Source organism: Ovis aries, chromosome 15 (assembly GCF_016772045.2).
Source record: "Ovis aries strain OAR_USU_Benz2616 breed Rambouillet chromosome 15, ARS-UI_Ramb_v3.0, whole genome shotgun sequence".
In the NCBI taxonomy this organism is placed as follows: domain Eukaryota; kingdom Metazoa; phylum Chordata; class Mammalia; order Artiodactyla; family Bovidae; genus Ovis; species Ovis aries.
Window position 1 is genome coordinate 76,595,778 of NC_056068.1, and position 14,516 is coordinate 76,610,293.

Consider the following 14,516-nt stretch of genomic DNA (forward strand, 5'->3'; position numbering starts at 1 on the left):
CCTGTGTAGGTTTTCCCTCTAAGTAATGGCTTCATCTTTAGCACTGAGCTTTTTTAAAAGAAAAATTTATGTATTTATTTGGTGGTGCTGGGTGTTAGTTGCAGCATGCAGGATCTTCAGTCGCAACTTGCTAACTCCTAGTTTCGGCATATGGGATCTAGTTCCCTGACCAGGGATTGAACCCAGGCCCGCTGCACTGGGAATGCAGAATCTTAGCCACTGGACTGCCCAGGGAAGTCCCCTAGTCTTGACCTTTGATTCATGCAATGCTAGCTGCTGTAAAAGATAAACCCGAAAACCACACTGGCTAACACTCTAAAGGTCGACATCTTGCGTGTATAAAGTCCAAATCAGATGTTCCTCACTGGCAGCAAGGACTTCACGTTGTCACTCAGGGATCCAGATGCATAGATTTTGCCAGTTCCAAGAGATCAAGGCCGCCCTGGGGCTGGAAACAGAAGGTTTTCTGGGCTGAGCCTGGAGGAGGCAAGCACAGAACACTTTTTCTTACATTCCACTGTCAGATCTTGATCATATGGCCGCATCTACGGGAGCCTGGGAAACGCTCTGTGGCCATGTCACCAGGAAGAAGGGGAACTGAGTTTGGCAATCAGACACCATATCTGCTCTGGGCTTTGTAGGAAGTTCAAGCCCTGTGACGGCCATGCTGTGTAAGTTAATTCATTTCATCCTCACAGCTGCTGCTGCTGCTGCTAAGTCGCTTCAGTCGTGTCCGACTCTGTGCAACCCCAGAGACGGCAGCCCACTAGGCTCCCCCATCCCTGGGATTCTCCAGGCAAGAACACTGGAGTGGGTTGCCATGTCCTTCTCCAAAGCATGAAAGTGAAAAGTGAAAGTGAAGTCGCTCAGTCGTGTCCGACTCCTAGCGACCCCATGGACTGGAGTTCTACCAGGTTCCTCCATCCGTGGGATTTTCCAGGCAAGAGTACTGGAGTGGGTTGCCATTGCCTTCTCCGCATCCTCACAGCAAACCCCCCAAATGGTTACTATCTTCATTCTACAGGTAAAGAAGCTGAGGCTTGGGATTTCCTTGGCAGTCCAGTGGTTAAGACTCCATGATTCCAAGGCAGGGGGTTCGGGTTCAATTCCTAGTCAGGGAACTAAGATCCGACATGCTGTGCAGTGCGGCCAAAAAGTAAAAAGAAAAAAAGAAAAAGAAACTGAAGTTCAAAGAGATGATTTGCCCAAGGCCACATTACTCCATAGTTAGGGAGCAAGTATTGAGGCATTTCTACGTATGTTCTTCCATTAAACCCGCCTCCCTCTTTGAACTATCCAAGATCGGTGAGGGAGAGAGTGTCAACAGTTCTTCTCAGGTGGAGCTGATTCACATACGGGGTCTAGTTTTTTTTGTTTTTCCCAAGGCCAGTGATTTCACCTTTAGTCAGTTGCCTCTTCTCAGTTGTAAAGACTCCACCTGCTAATGCAGGAGATGTGGGTTGGATCCCCGGGTCATGAAGATCCCCTGGAGAAGGAAATGGTTACCCACTTCAGTATTCTTGCTTGGAGAATTCCATGGACAGAGGAGCTTTTCGGGCTATAGTCCATGAGGTCACAAAGAGATGGACATGATTTAACAACAGTCACCTCTTACTAGTGGATAGGAGGCGACAGGCTTTGCTACCCACTAACAGGATCATGTCAGACTCTTTGGGACCTCATGGACGGTAGCCAGGCTCCTCGGTCCAGGGGATTTTCCAGGCAAGAATACTGGAGTGGGTTCCCATGTCCTACTCCAGGGGATCTTCCTGACCCAGGGATCAAACCTGAGTCTTTTGCATCCCCTGCATTGGCAGGCGGATCCTTTACCGACTTTATCACCGAAAGTATAGTTGTACTGGGTACGTGACTTTTTCAACAGTCGCTTCTTTTGGCTGAGCCTTGAAGCTGGCGTGCACGCTCAGTCATTCAGTCATGTCTGACTCTTTTTGAACCCATGGACAGTGGCCTGTGCTCTGTCCACAGGTTTTTTTTTCAGGCAAGAATCCTGGAGCAGAGTGTCGTTTCCTACTGCCGGGGATCTTCGAGACCAAGGTATCAAACCCAAGACTTCTGCACTGGCAGGTGGGTTCATTACCACTGAGCCACCTGGGCTCCGGTCCTCTTGCCTGGAAAATCCCATGGGCAGAGGAGCCTGGTAGGCTGCAGTCCGTGGGGTCACAAAGAGTCAGACATGACTGAGCGACTTCACTTTCACTTCTCGCTGTCATGCATTGGAGAAGGAAATGGCAACCCACTCCAGTGTTCTTGCCTGGAGAACCCCAGGGAAGGGAGAGCCTGGTGGGCTGCCGTCTATGGGGTCGCACACGACTGAAGCGACTTAGCAGCAGCAGCAGAGCCACCTGGGAAGCCTTACCTTGCAGGATCTTATTCCCCGGTAGCTCAGCTGGTAAAGACTCTGCCTGCAATGCAGGAGACCCCGGTTCGATTCCTGGGTTGGGAAGATCCCCTAGAGAAGGGATAGGCTACCCACTCCAGTATTCTTAGGCTTCCCTGGTGTCTCAGATAGTAAGAATTCTCCTGCAATGTGGGAGACCTGGGTTCGATCCCTGGGTTGGGAAGACCCCTGGAGGAGGGCATGGCAACCCACTCCAGTGTTCTCACCTGGAGAATCCCCATGGATAGAGGAGCCGGTGGGCTCAGTCCATGGGGTCGCAAAGAGCTGGACATGACTGAGTGACTAAGCACACTTCCCTGACCAGGGTTGAACCCATGCCCTTGGCAGTCAAAGTTCTGAGTCCTAACTACTGCACTGCCAGGGCATTCCTGGGAGTGATCATTTTGACAATAAAGATCTATCTATAGATATAGTCCGTCTGTCCTAAGTCACTTCAGTTGTATCTGACTCTTTGTGACCCTGTGGACTGCAGCCTTCCATGCTCCTCTGTTCAGGGGATTTTCCAGGCAAGAATACTGGGGTGGGTTGCCATGCCCTCCTCCAGGTGATCTTCCCGACCCAGAGATCGAACCCGAGTCTCTTATGTTTCCTGCACTGGCAGGTAGGATTTTTTTACCGCTAGCACCACCCGGGAAGACCCTGTAGATATAGATGTTGATGTAAATGGGATTGTAGACATAGACATTGAAAGGAGACTTAAAATAAAAACAGTATGGCAAAAACCATCAGAATATTGTAAAATAATTAGCCTCCAATTAAAATAAATAAATTAATTTTAAAAAAGTGAAAACAACCAAATGCGATGTGTAAATGCTGATTGGGTCCTAGTTTGAAAAACCAGTATTAAAAAAAATTATAGGAACAAACGTATATATTTGAGCACAGGCAGAGTGTCTGGTTCTTTGAAGGGATGATTAGTGTGTTGGTTGTGATAATCTGTACTTCTCTAGTTGCTCAGATGGTAGAGTCTGCGTGCAGTGCAGGAGACCCAGGTTTGATCCCCAGGTTGGGAAGATCCCCTGAAGAAGGGCATGGCAACTCACTCTAGTTTTCTTGCCCGGAGAATCCCCATGGACAGAGGAGCCTTGTGGGCTGCAGTCCATGGGGTCACAAAGAATTGGACACAGCTATGTGACAATCATATTGTACCTAGGTAGACAACTGTCTTTAGTTTTTAGAGGTGTACTGAAGGATGAAATGTCATGACGTTTGTACTTTAAAACAAATCAGTGACAAAAACAGTAACAGAAAAATAGATGAACGAAACATGGCAAAACTATAAGAACAGTTAAATGTTGTTAATAGGTATGAGTATGTTCATTACATTTTTTCCCCATGATGTTTACTGTTGTTGTTTTTTTTTTAAATTATTGATTTGTTTGTATCCCTGGTACACAGTTGGATTTTATTCCTTTTTTTTTTTTCCTCTGCTAAACTCAGTTCTCACTGATGTTGGCTCTTATCCGTCATTGCCGGCCTGTGTTTTGCTGGTTCTGGCTGCATCTCTGGCTTTCTAGGTTCCCCCATTCAGAGACCTGACCTGCCTTGTCTTGCTCTATCTCTGGCCACAGGAAGCAAAGACTGCTGGTGGCTTTGGAGCTCTCCACAGCCTCGGCGTGAGCCTGCAGGGTCTCTCACCCTCCCCGTGACTTGCTACCATCACACTGTCAACCCCTGGAGGGCAGAGACTTTGCTTGACACTTCCGGCTAGCTGCTAAAGCACTCAGCACCATACGCAACCAGGGCTCTGAAATCTTTCCTTGATTGATGGCTTGTATTCATCCCCGTCTTGGCCCCACTTCACACTTTTTTGATGAGAAATGTTTCCATGTGTTACTTTCTTTTCTCCTATTACTTTTTAGTTACACAAGTAACACACGGTCATGGTAGAAAACTTGGAAGACAGAAATAAACTAAAAGAGGATTAAAATAACCTGAAATCTGGCCTTCCATTGTTATCATTTTCATGCATTATTAACTTTTCTTTATGCGTATGTTGAAATGTTTTTCTGGGAATTCCCTAGTGGTCCTGTAGTTAGGACTGTACTCTTACTGCTGAGGGCCCAGGTTCAATTCCTGGTTCGGGAACTAAGATCCAACAAGCTGTTCAGCATGGCCAAAAAATAATAATAATAAAGTAAAATGTTTTTCACTCTGTAAAATTCCTTCTCCAACAGAATATTGAGAGAATATTCTTCCAAATCAGTAGGTATACATCTATGCCATCATTTAAAATATCTGTATTCTTTTATAAGCCTATCCCGTAATCTATTTAACTAGTCCCCTATTGGTAGGCATGTAGGTTCTTTCTAATTTGCTGCTGTATTGAAGGTCTTTGCTTGTATCTCTGCACACGTCAATCATCTGCTTGTTCATTCAGCGGTCTTTTATTGAGCCCCTTCTGGGTGTCAGGCTCTTTTCTAGGCACTGGAGAAACAACCGCAGAGGATTCTTGCTGGGGGTGAAACACCCGTATTTGTTTCTATTGTTATTAAAGACTTTTAATACATATGGTCAAACTGTCTCAAGAGAGACTGGGCAGGTTGTTCCCACTTGCAGCGTGTGTATGTCTAGTGCCATATCCACGGTGCTGCTTCCAGCTGGCTTCACACGGGCTCTGCAGGAGGTGCCCAGCAGTGTGGTGGCATCCCGGTTCTCTGCCCCCCTGCTCAGGGTTCTTTCCTGAGCCACACCCCTGCCTTCCAGAGTCGGCTTCCCTGCCTCTCTGTTCTGGCTCCACGAACCTAGCTTCCGGCCTGCCTCTGAGCGGGCCTTTGATTTCAAGGTTCCCTGCAGATACTTCCTCCACTTGCCTTGGCCCCGTGCAGTGCTCCCCACAGTCAGCCATCACGCTTAGCCTCTGAATAGAGGGCTCGGACAACCAGAGGGCAAGAAGCAGGCAGGATTCTGGGGCATCACTGCTGATGGCAGGTTTTTCCCTTCCTTTGCTTCTGCGTCTTCTTTCAGCAATACCCTCAGAAGCCAGTCAGGGGATCTCCCCTCATCTGTGTGCAGAAAGAGCTGGAGTTGAATCTTGGCCCTTGACCCAAATCCTTCCAGGAGAGCAGGGGCGTCCCTCGGCATCCGTGGATTAGTGCAGAGTGTGCAGCCATGTGTTTGACTTGGCCTTGGGGACAGAGGGATCAGTGGTCCTGGGGAAACGCATTCTGTCCTGAGAGTCGGGAGACTCAGGCCTGAGCTCTGGCTCTGTGTGTCCCGTGTGACTGTAGTGGACAAGTTGTGGCGTGTCTGCTCAGCTCACCGCTACTCCTGTCTGTGCATCAGCCACCCAGTGGGGTGGCCTTTGATGGCCATTTTCCTATTGGGTTGGCCATAAAGTTCATTTGGGTTTTTCTGTCAGATGTTTTAGCTACTATAAGGGTTTATGTCATAGCTCAGCTGGTAAAGAATCTGCCTGCAATGCGAGAGACCTGGGTTCAATCCCTGGGTTGGGAAGATCCCCTGGAGAAGGAAAGGCTACCCACTCCAGTATTCTGGCCTATATAGTCCATGGGGTCACAAAGAGTCAGACGCGACCTTCACTTTCACTTTTCACTTTCATACTATGACCCTGTCTCCTCAGCTACATTGGTAGGACCTGGGGTGGGCTTGGAATCCAAGCTGGGCTGATCAGCCGCCCCTGGAGACTGTGATTTCACGTGGTCTAGGAGACACTGGGGAAGCTGTGGGGCTGCCCCCGTGGCTCAGCGGTAAAGACTATGCCTGCAGTGCAGCAGCCACAAGAGGCATGGGTTTGATCTCTGGGTCGGGACGGTCCCCCGGAGGAGGAAATGGCTACCTGCTCCAGCATTCTTGCCCGGGAAATCACATGGACAGGGGAGCCTGGCGGGCTGCAGTCCACAGGGTTGCAAAGAGTGGGACGCCACTGAGTGACTGAGCGTGAAGATGTGCAGGAGTCACTGGAAGGTCATGAAACAGAGGTGAGGAACCCTGGAAGGAAGTGCACAGAGGCGCGGCGAAGGCGGCCTGCGGGCGCGGAGCGAGGGCAGAGACCGCTGTCCTGGGCTCTCGGTGGCTTTCCAGGTCTCAGTGCCAGGCTGGGGGAGGCGCTGGGTTTTCCCATCTTAGGGTGGGGGGAATTGTCTGTGAGACACCCCGATGTTCTCATAATAAAAGCCCCCTTTCTGCTTAAGCTGTCTCTGTAATGTGCAAACCAGCAAACAAAAGTCTTACTTAGGATGGTGCACAGGGCTAAATGTCAGTCTTTCTGAGCCTCCCCTTGCTCATCTGTGAGATGGAGACAGGGACAGAGCGCTCGTCTCAGTAATGCTGAGAGGCCCAGAGGCATTCATGTCTGTGGGCTGGGGGCCCACGTGTATCATCAGAACCTGTGCCTGATGGGTTACGCCCTCTTGAGTATCAGCCTTGACTGTGTGTGAAAGAACTTTGTACACGTTACGACCACAGAACCCTGCGTGTATGTGTGTGTGTGCAGCTCTGTCTCCATCAGTCCCTAGTCGGACATTTCCCTACAAACTTCTCCACGACTTTACCAGCTTTTTAAAGGAAGTTTTTGTTAGTATTTATTTGTTTTGTTTTTATTATTTACTTGGCTGTGCCAGGTCTTAGTTGCGGCATGCGGGATCTAGTTCCCTGACCAGGGATGGCATCTAGGCCCCCTGATTGGGAGCACAGCCTCTCAGCCACTGGACCACGAGAGAAGTCCCTCTCCATGGCCTTAGACGGTCACTGACCTCCTTTATTTGTTTCTGTTGTCCAGTCGCTCAGTCATGTCAGACTCTTGCGACCCCGTGGACTGCAGCCCAGCATGCTCCTCTGTCCATGGGGTTTCCCAGGCAAGAAGACTGGAGTGGGTTGCCATGCTCTCCTCCAGGGGATCTTCCTGACTCAGGGATCAAACCTGCGTCTCGTGCATTGGTAGGCAGATTCTTCACCATCGAACCACCAGGGAAGCCTAGCGGGCCCTTCGTTTACTTGTAAAATCAGGGGTCAAATGCATGACCTTGAAACCCCCTTCCTGCTCTGGGAATGGAAGGTGGAGCTGGCTGGTTAACACCTGGGTGTGGTTCAGGCTCACAGAGAACACAGCTGCCTCAGGTTGCTGCTGAAGGCCAAGGGGCCAGGGGCCAGGGATCCTCCTGGGTGACCTGCCAGGGAGAGTCGGGGAGCCAGGCAAGATCCTTTCACTGTTTTGCTCTGTTTATGTTTATGCTTCTGCTGCGTGGCTGTCTTGCTCCAGGCCAAATGAGTCTCTAGGTTGTCACTGTGCCAGCAGGGGCCGGAGTAGAGAAAAATCTAGCTTTGCCAGAAAAACCAAGATCTTGAGGACACTGGTTGTAGCCTTACCTCCAATCGGATTATAGCTCATGTACAAACCCTTTCTTTCTGCTGGATTCTTCTGCTTTGGACAATGGCCAAGTAAGAAACAGGCCCAGGATCAGCCCAGCCCAGTTTGCTTTCCCAGGGCCTGGAGGCTCAAGACAAAAATACTTCATGTTCTGGGGATTTCCCTCTTGGGCCAGTGGCTAAGACTCTGCATTCCCAGTGTAGGGGGCCGGGGTTTGATCCCTGGTCAGAGAACTAGATCCTGTGTGCCACAATGAAAGATCTGCTGCTAAGACCTGGTGCAGTCAAGTAAATAAATACAAATAAATATAAAAAATAATTCTTCATGTTCTGTACCTCCTTGATAACTGCCAACTTCAAGGCTTCACTAAATCAAGCTTATTGACATTTCTTAACAGCCCAGAAACGAGTGGAGGTCATTTGAGAAGGGTGGAGCCTCAGATTGTTCTGTCGGCCACACAGAGGAGAGGGAGAATGTTAAGAAAGGTGGCAGAACCCAGCCTTTATTGCTGAAGCCCTACACAGACCCGCTGTGTTACCATTCACCCATCTCTTGATCTCTCTGAGCCTCAGGTCCTTCTTCAGTTTCATTATATGTGGAGTGAGCAGATAGGACTGGATGGCCTCCAAGCTTCTTTGTTGCATGTTACAGTGTTAACAATTGTACATTTACAATTTACTTACTTCCCCGGATCTCAGAATGATTAACCCTGAGAGAAGCAATCACATCTTTCAGCAGAGTGGAAGCAAGTCTCAGGAAAAAAAAAAAAAAAGCCTGATGAAAATAACAACAGAGGAAAGTGACGGCAGCAGATGAAAAAGAATCAAGGCAGATGAGGAATCTGTCTACAGGTCCCTGTCTTGAAACCCTTCATTTACTGGGTATGTGCAGGAAATTCAGGAGTATCTGTATCACACTGTCCTGGGCAAGAGGCTGAAGGTTAAAGGACCATGTGGGAGAGACAGGGTAGGGAGTGGATTCTGCAGAAGGACCTCCTTTGGCCAGGGATGTTTGCCCTGGGAAGCAGTCTTGGAGTGGTTAACACAAGCTTCGACTCCAGCCAGGTTTTGTGAGTCTGTTTCTTTTTCTGCCTCCTATGTGTTCTTGTGGAGAAGGCAATGGCACCCCACTCTAGTACTCTTGCCTGGAAAATCCCATGGATGGAGAAGCTTGGTAGGCTGCAGTCCATGGGGTCGCTAGGAGTCAGACACGACTGAGCGACTTCACTTTCACTTTTCACTTTCATGCATTGGAGAAGGAAATGGCAACCCACTCCAGTGTTCTTGCCTGGAGAATCCCAGGGACGGGGGAGCCTGGTGGGCTGCCGTCTGTGGGGTCGCACAGAGTCGGACATGACTGAAGCGACTTAGCAGCAGCAGCAGCATGTGTTCTTGAGTAAGTTACTTAAACTACGTGCTGTGGTTTCCTTAACCATAACAATGGGAATCATGATAGCACATATGGTATAGGGCATGGGTTACAAATATTCAGATAAATAAGGATTAAACTAGGTGAAATATATCAAGTAGCTTACACATAGCCTGGTACACAGTCAACTGCCAGTAATGGACATGATTATTAGTTTTTTTTTTTTTTTTTGCCATTTCTTGACCTTGGATTATAGTGTCCGAGTAAGTAAAATAGAATTCTAAACATGCTCTGCTTATATGTGGTAATCTAGATCTTTTAAAGTTCTTTTCCCTTCATTGGGGGGAAAAAAGAAATCCCAACAGACTGAGAAAAAACTCAGTATTTTTCCCAGACTGTGGTTGGAGGAAGCTAACTGTCCTGGGTCACCTGTGTGCTTCTTAGTGCAGAGTCCAGAGCGCAGAGCCTTTGAGGTGGGCCCAGAAATGAGCATGTGAACAAGGTCTCTGATAAAGGCTGAGTCAGCTCTTCTTCCTTTTTTTGGTCTGCACTGGATCTTCCTGCTGCGAGTGGGCTACTCTCTAGCTGCAGCTCGGGCTTCTCTTGTTGCGGAGCAAGGGCTGTGTAGTTGTAGCACATGGCCTTGTTGGCTTTAGCGTGGCCATGAACAGGGATTGAATGCTTGAACCTATATCCCCTGCATTGGCAGGTAGATTATTTTTTTTTTTAATTTTATTTTTAATTGGAGGATGATTAGTTTACAATATTGTGATGGCTTCTTCCATAGGTCAGCGTGAATCAGCCATAGGTATACACTTGTCTGCTCCCTCTTAAACCTCCCGCCCCATCCCACCCCTCTAGGTTGTCCCAGAGCACCGGCTCTGGGGTCCCTGTGCCCCGCAGAACATTTCCGCTGGCTGCCTGTTTCACGTACGGTAGTGAAATGCTGGTCTCTCAAATCATCCCACCTTCTCCCTCCCTTGCTGTGTCCAAAAGTCTGTTCTTTAAGTCTGCCCCTCCATCGGGCAGGTGGGATTCTTAACCACTTGACCACCAGGGAAGTCTGAGAACCAGCTCTTAAGGAGTACGCCACCCTGCCACCTAGCGGACCAGGTCAGTGCTTCTCAGGCTTTCCGGTTTATAGGAATTTGCTGGCAGCCTCGTTAAAATGCAGGCTCTGATTTAGTAGGTATATTAGTCAGTGTTCTTCTAAGAAAGAGAACCAATAGGAAAAAATTATACAAAAATATATATGTTAAAATACACATGTACGTGCCTGCTAAGTTGCTTCAGTCGTGTCTGACTCTTTGTGACCCCATGGACTGTAGCCCACTAGGCTCCTCTCTCCATGGGGATTCTCTGGGCAAGAATACTGGAGCCGGTTGTTGTGCCCTCCTCCAGGGGATCTTCCCAACCCAGGGATCAAACCTGAGTCTCCTGTGGGTCCTGCATTGTAGGCAGATTCTTTACCACTGAGCCACCAGGGACGCCCTACACACACACACACACACACACACACACGCACAAATAAGATAAGGTATTGGGCTTCCCTGGTGGCTCAGACAGTAAAGCGTCTGCCTGCAATGCGGGGGACCTGGGTTCGATTCCTGGGTGGGGAAGATCCCTTGGAGAAGGAAATGGCAACCCACTGTAGCACTCTTGCCTGAAAAATCCCATGGATGGAGGAGCCTGATAGGCTACAGTCCATGGGGTTGCAAAAGAGCTGGACACGACTTTGATTTCACTTTCACTTTCACTTACATGCGATTATGGAGGCTGAGAAGCCCCATGACTTGTCACCCAAAAACTGGAAACCCAGGAGAGCTGGTGGGTGAAGTTCCAAGGCCCAGGAGCTAATGGTGCAGTTTCCAGTGTGAGCCTGAAGGTCTGAGAACCAGGAGCACCAGGGCAGGAGAAGATCACTGTCCCACTCAAAGAGTCAGGCAGAGAGAAAATTCTACCCTCCTCTGCCTTTTTGTTCTGTTCAGGCCCTCAACAGATTGGATGAGACCCTCCCACACAGGGGAGGGCCATCTGCTTTATACTCAGCTCATTAATTCCAATGTGAGTCTCTTCCGGGAAGCACCCTCACAAACAAATCAGAAATAGTGTTTTCCCAGATATCCGGGCCTCCCGGGGCCCCCTCATCAAATTAACCATCTCGGCAGGTCTGGGGTGGGACCAGAAATTCTGCATTTCTAACAAGTTCCTGGGGGAATGTCATGCTTCTGCCCAGTGGACCACAGTTTCGACGGCCAGGTTTTTGAGGCTCTGTCACTGTGATGGTCATGAGTACCATTCGCTAGACATTTCTGGCTCCGCTTTCTGGGCACCTGGTAGGATTGTACTTCCTGGCCCCTTTGTAGTTGAGTGGGGCCATATGACTAGTTCTGGCTAATGATCTGTGGGCAAAAGAAATCAGGGTCACTTTCAGGACAGAGTATTTAATTGCCAGTTCGATGGAGAAGGAAATGGCAACTCACTCCAGTTTTCTTGCCTGGAAAATCCCATGGACAGAGGAGCCTGGCAGGTTACAGTCCACGGGGTCACAAAGAGTCGGACACAACTAAGCGACTTCACTTCTTCGGTTCTCCAAAGCTTTTTTTCTGTTTGCCGCTGCTACTGGCAATGTTTCAGGGAGCATCTGTTGGAGCAGACAGCCCCTGGGGTGAATGGCACGGAGCCTGGCCCTCAGCTGGCCTGTGAGGACATGGCTTGAGAAGAAGACATGCGTGTTTGTGGCTTCCAGTCTCCCACATTTGCAGAGGCGTTTGTTATTGCAGCATAACCTAGCCCATCCTGACTGATACACTTATTCTAACCCATGTTGTACAAAACAAGAAACCAAGCCCTTGGGACTTCCCTGGTGGTTCAGTGGCTAAGACTCGGAACTCCCAATGTAGCAGGCCTGGGTTCGATTCCTGGTCAGGGAACCAGATCCCACAGGCCACACCTAAGACCCCATGTAGCCAAATAAATAAATATATATTAAAAAAAAAAAGAAACCGAGCCCAAGAGGGATGACTTGTCTGTGCCCTGACACGTGGTCAGTGAAATACTAGGCTTCTGACTCCTCAATTTCCTGTCTTTTTCATCCCATCAATGACCATGCCTTTACCGCTTGGATCTTCTGGAATGTGTGCCAGGCACTTTACATGTGGCATTTCCTTCTATCTTCACCACAGTGAAGTATCATCCCACTCTTTATATTAGGAAACAGAGGCCAAAGTTACACAGCAAACACAGGACTTGAACCTCTGACCATCTGCTCCAAAGTACATGTGCCCCTCCCCGCATTACACCATCCATCTCAGATCTACCAAAAAGATAACTTTAATAATGGTAAACACCTACATGCTATTTACTTTATTCTAGGCAGTACTATCAGTGATTTAACTATTTTAATGCTTATAAAAAATCCTATGAGGCAGATAATGTCATCAAGAATATCCTCATTTAGATAAGGATATCAAGGCACAGGGAACTTAGGTAACTTGTCCAGTGTTACACAGCTAAGACATGGCAGGGCCAGGATATGAACCCAGGCAGCTGACCGCAGGGTCCATACTCATAACCCATTAGGCTTTACTGCCACGATCAAAGAGCACGCACGTATCGGTCTGACATGATACATATCTGCACGCATATACCATTTATATACATAATGTAACTATATTGCCAAATATGATTTTTGCTTATTTCAGTTCATTTCAGTCTCTCAGTCGTGTCCGACTCTTTGCGACCCCATGAATCGCAGCATTAGGGTATTTTCTTCTCTACTGGCAGGACTCCACTATACAGTCGTTCCCACACGAGTTGATTTGCTAACTGAAGGGGCCCAGGTGTTGTATACATCGAGCCTAATGTGATTAAGATTTTCTTTTCAACCTGGAAAAAAAAGAACCTTTCTTTTCAAACCTGAAAAAAGTTAATTTTTAAAAAGCCTGGAAGAACCCAGCTGCCAGGAAGCCCTGGGACCCTGGGCCTCCTGCTTAGTCTCGCTCTTCTTATCTTTATACCTCTCAGCCCTTTCTTTGTTGGAGGTGATGTTTTCAGCTACAGGCTTGACAGCCTCTTGCCTGCTGCCTGGCACTTCTGGTCTTTGTGCGGAAGTCATTCTCAAGCCCTCGACAAAAGCCTCTTATCCCCTAGGCTTCAAGTCTCCTTGCCAACAGACTCCCTGCATTCCCAGGTACCCTGAAACCCTGGGTCTTCCTTTAATTCATTCTACTAGAATGTGAAGGTACTGGGCTCCCTGGGAGCTTGACTCAGCGCCTAACAGCAGAGAGTGCAGAAGCCAGTGGGCTCATCCCTGTGGGTACGGAAATGTGGGAAAGGCAGGGGACTCTTGAGAGCAATGACTGTCCTCTCTCCACACTCTGAAATATGTCACACGCTTTTTCCTTTAACTCAGCTTTGTTTTTGTCTCAGCATAACACACACACACACACACACACACACACACAAATGGACTATTACTCAGCCAGAAAAAGGAACAAAATGGGGTCCTTGTAGTCATGTGGGTGGACCTAGAGACTGTTATACAGAGTGAAGTAAGTCAGAAAGAGAGAAACTAATATCGTTTATTAATGCATATACATGCTGCTGCTGCTAAGTCGCTTCAGTCATGCCCGACTCTGTGCGACCCCGCAGACGGCAGCCCACCAGGCTTCCCCGTCCCTGGGATTCTCCAGGCAAGAGTACTGGAGTGGGGTGCCATCGTCTTCTCCATGCATATACATGGAATCTAGAAAAAGGGTACATACAGATGAATCTATTTGCAGGGCAGGAATAGGTTAGATAAGGAGAACAGGCCATGTGGACGTGGTGCGGGGGAGGGGAGGGTGAGATGAATTGGTTAGGACGGTCGGACGCACACTCCCAGCTAGCTGTAAAACAGAGCGCTTGCGGAGGCTGCTGTATAGCACAGGCGGCTCAGCCTGGTGCTCTGTGATGACCTAGAGGGTGGGATGGAGGGGTGGGGATGGGAGGTTGGCTCAAGAGGGTGGGGACTCCTTTGTATAGCAGAAGCCGACACAACACTGTAAAGCAGTCACACTCCAATAATAATAATAATAATAATAATAAGACAAATGAACATGCTTAATGTTGCAAGTACTTGGAGTCAGGAACGGAAAAGGCCTTGCCAAGGCTTGGTGCAGGGCAGGTGATTCAGGCCCTCTTCTGGGAGGAACTGAGGTCTGGTGGACAAACAAGGAGTTCTAACCACAGCCCAGTTATTAGTCCACAGGAAACATCCTGTTGCTCTTGTAAAGATGAAGTGCTACTTTTTTTTTTTTTTTTAAAGAACTTTCTAAAAGTCTTCCTTTCCATTCTGATTCAGTTCAAGTCTGTGAGGCAGGAAAGTCTCAGGGCAGCCATGCCTGCAACATTAGCTAA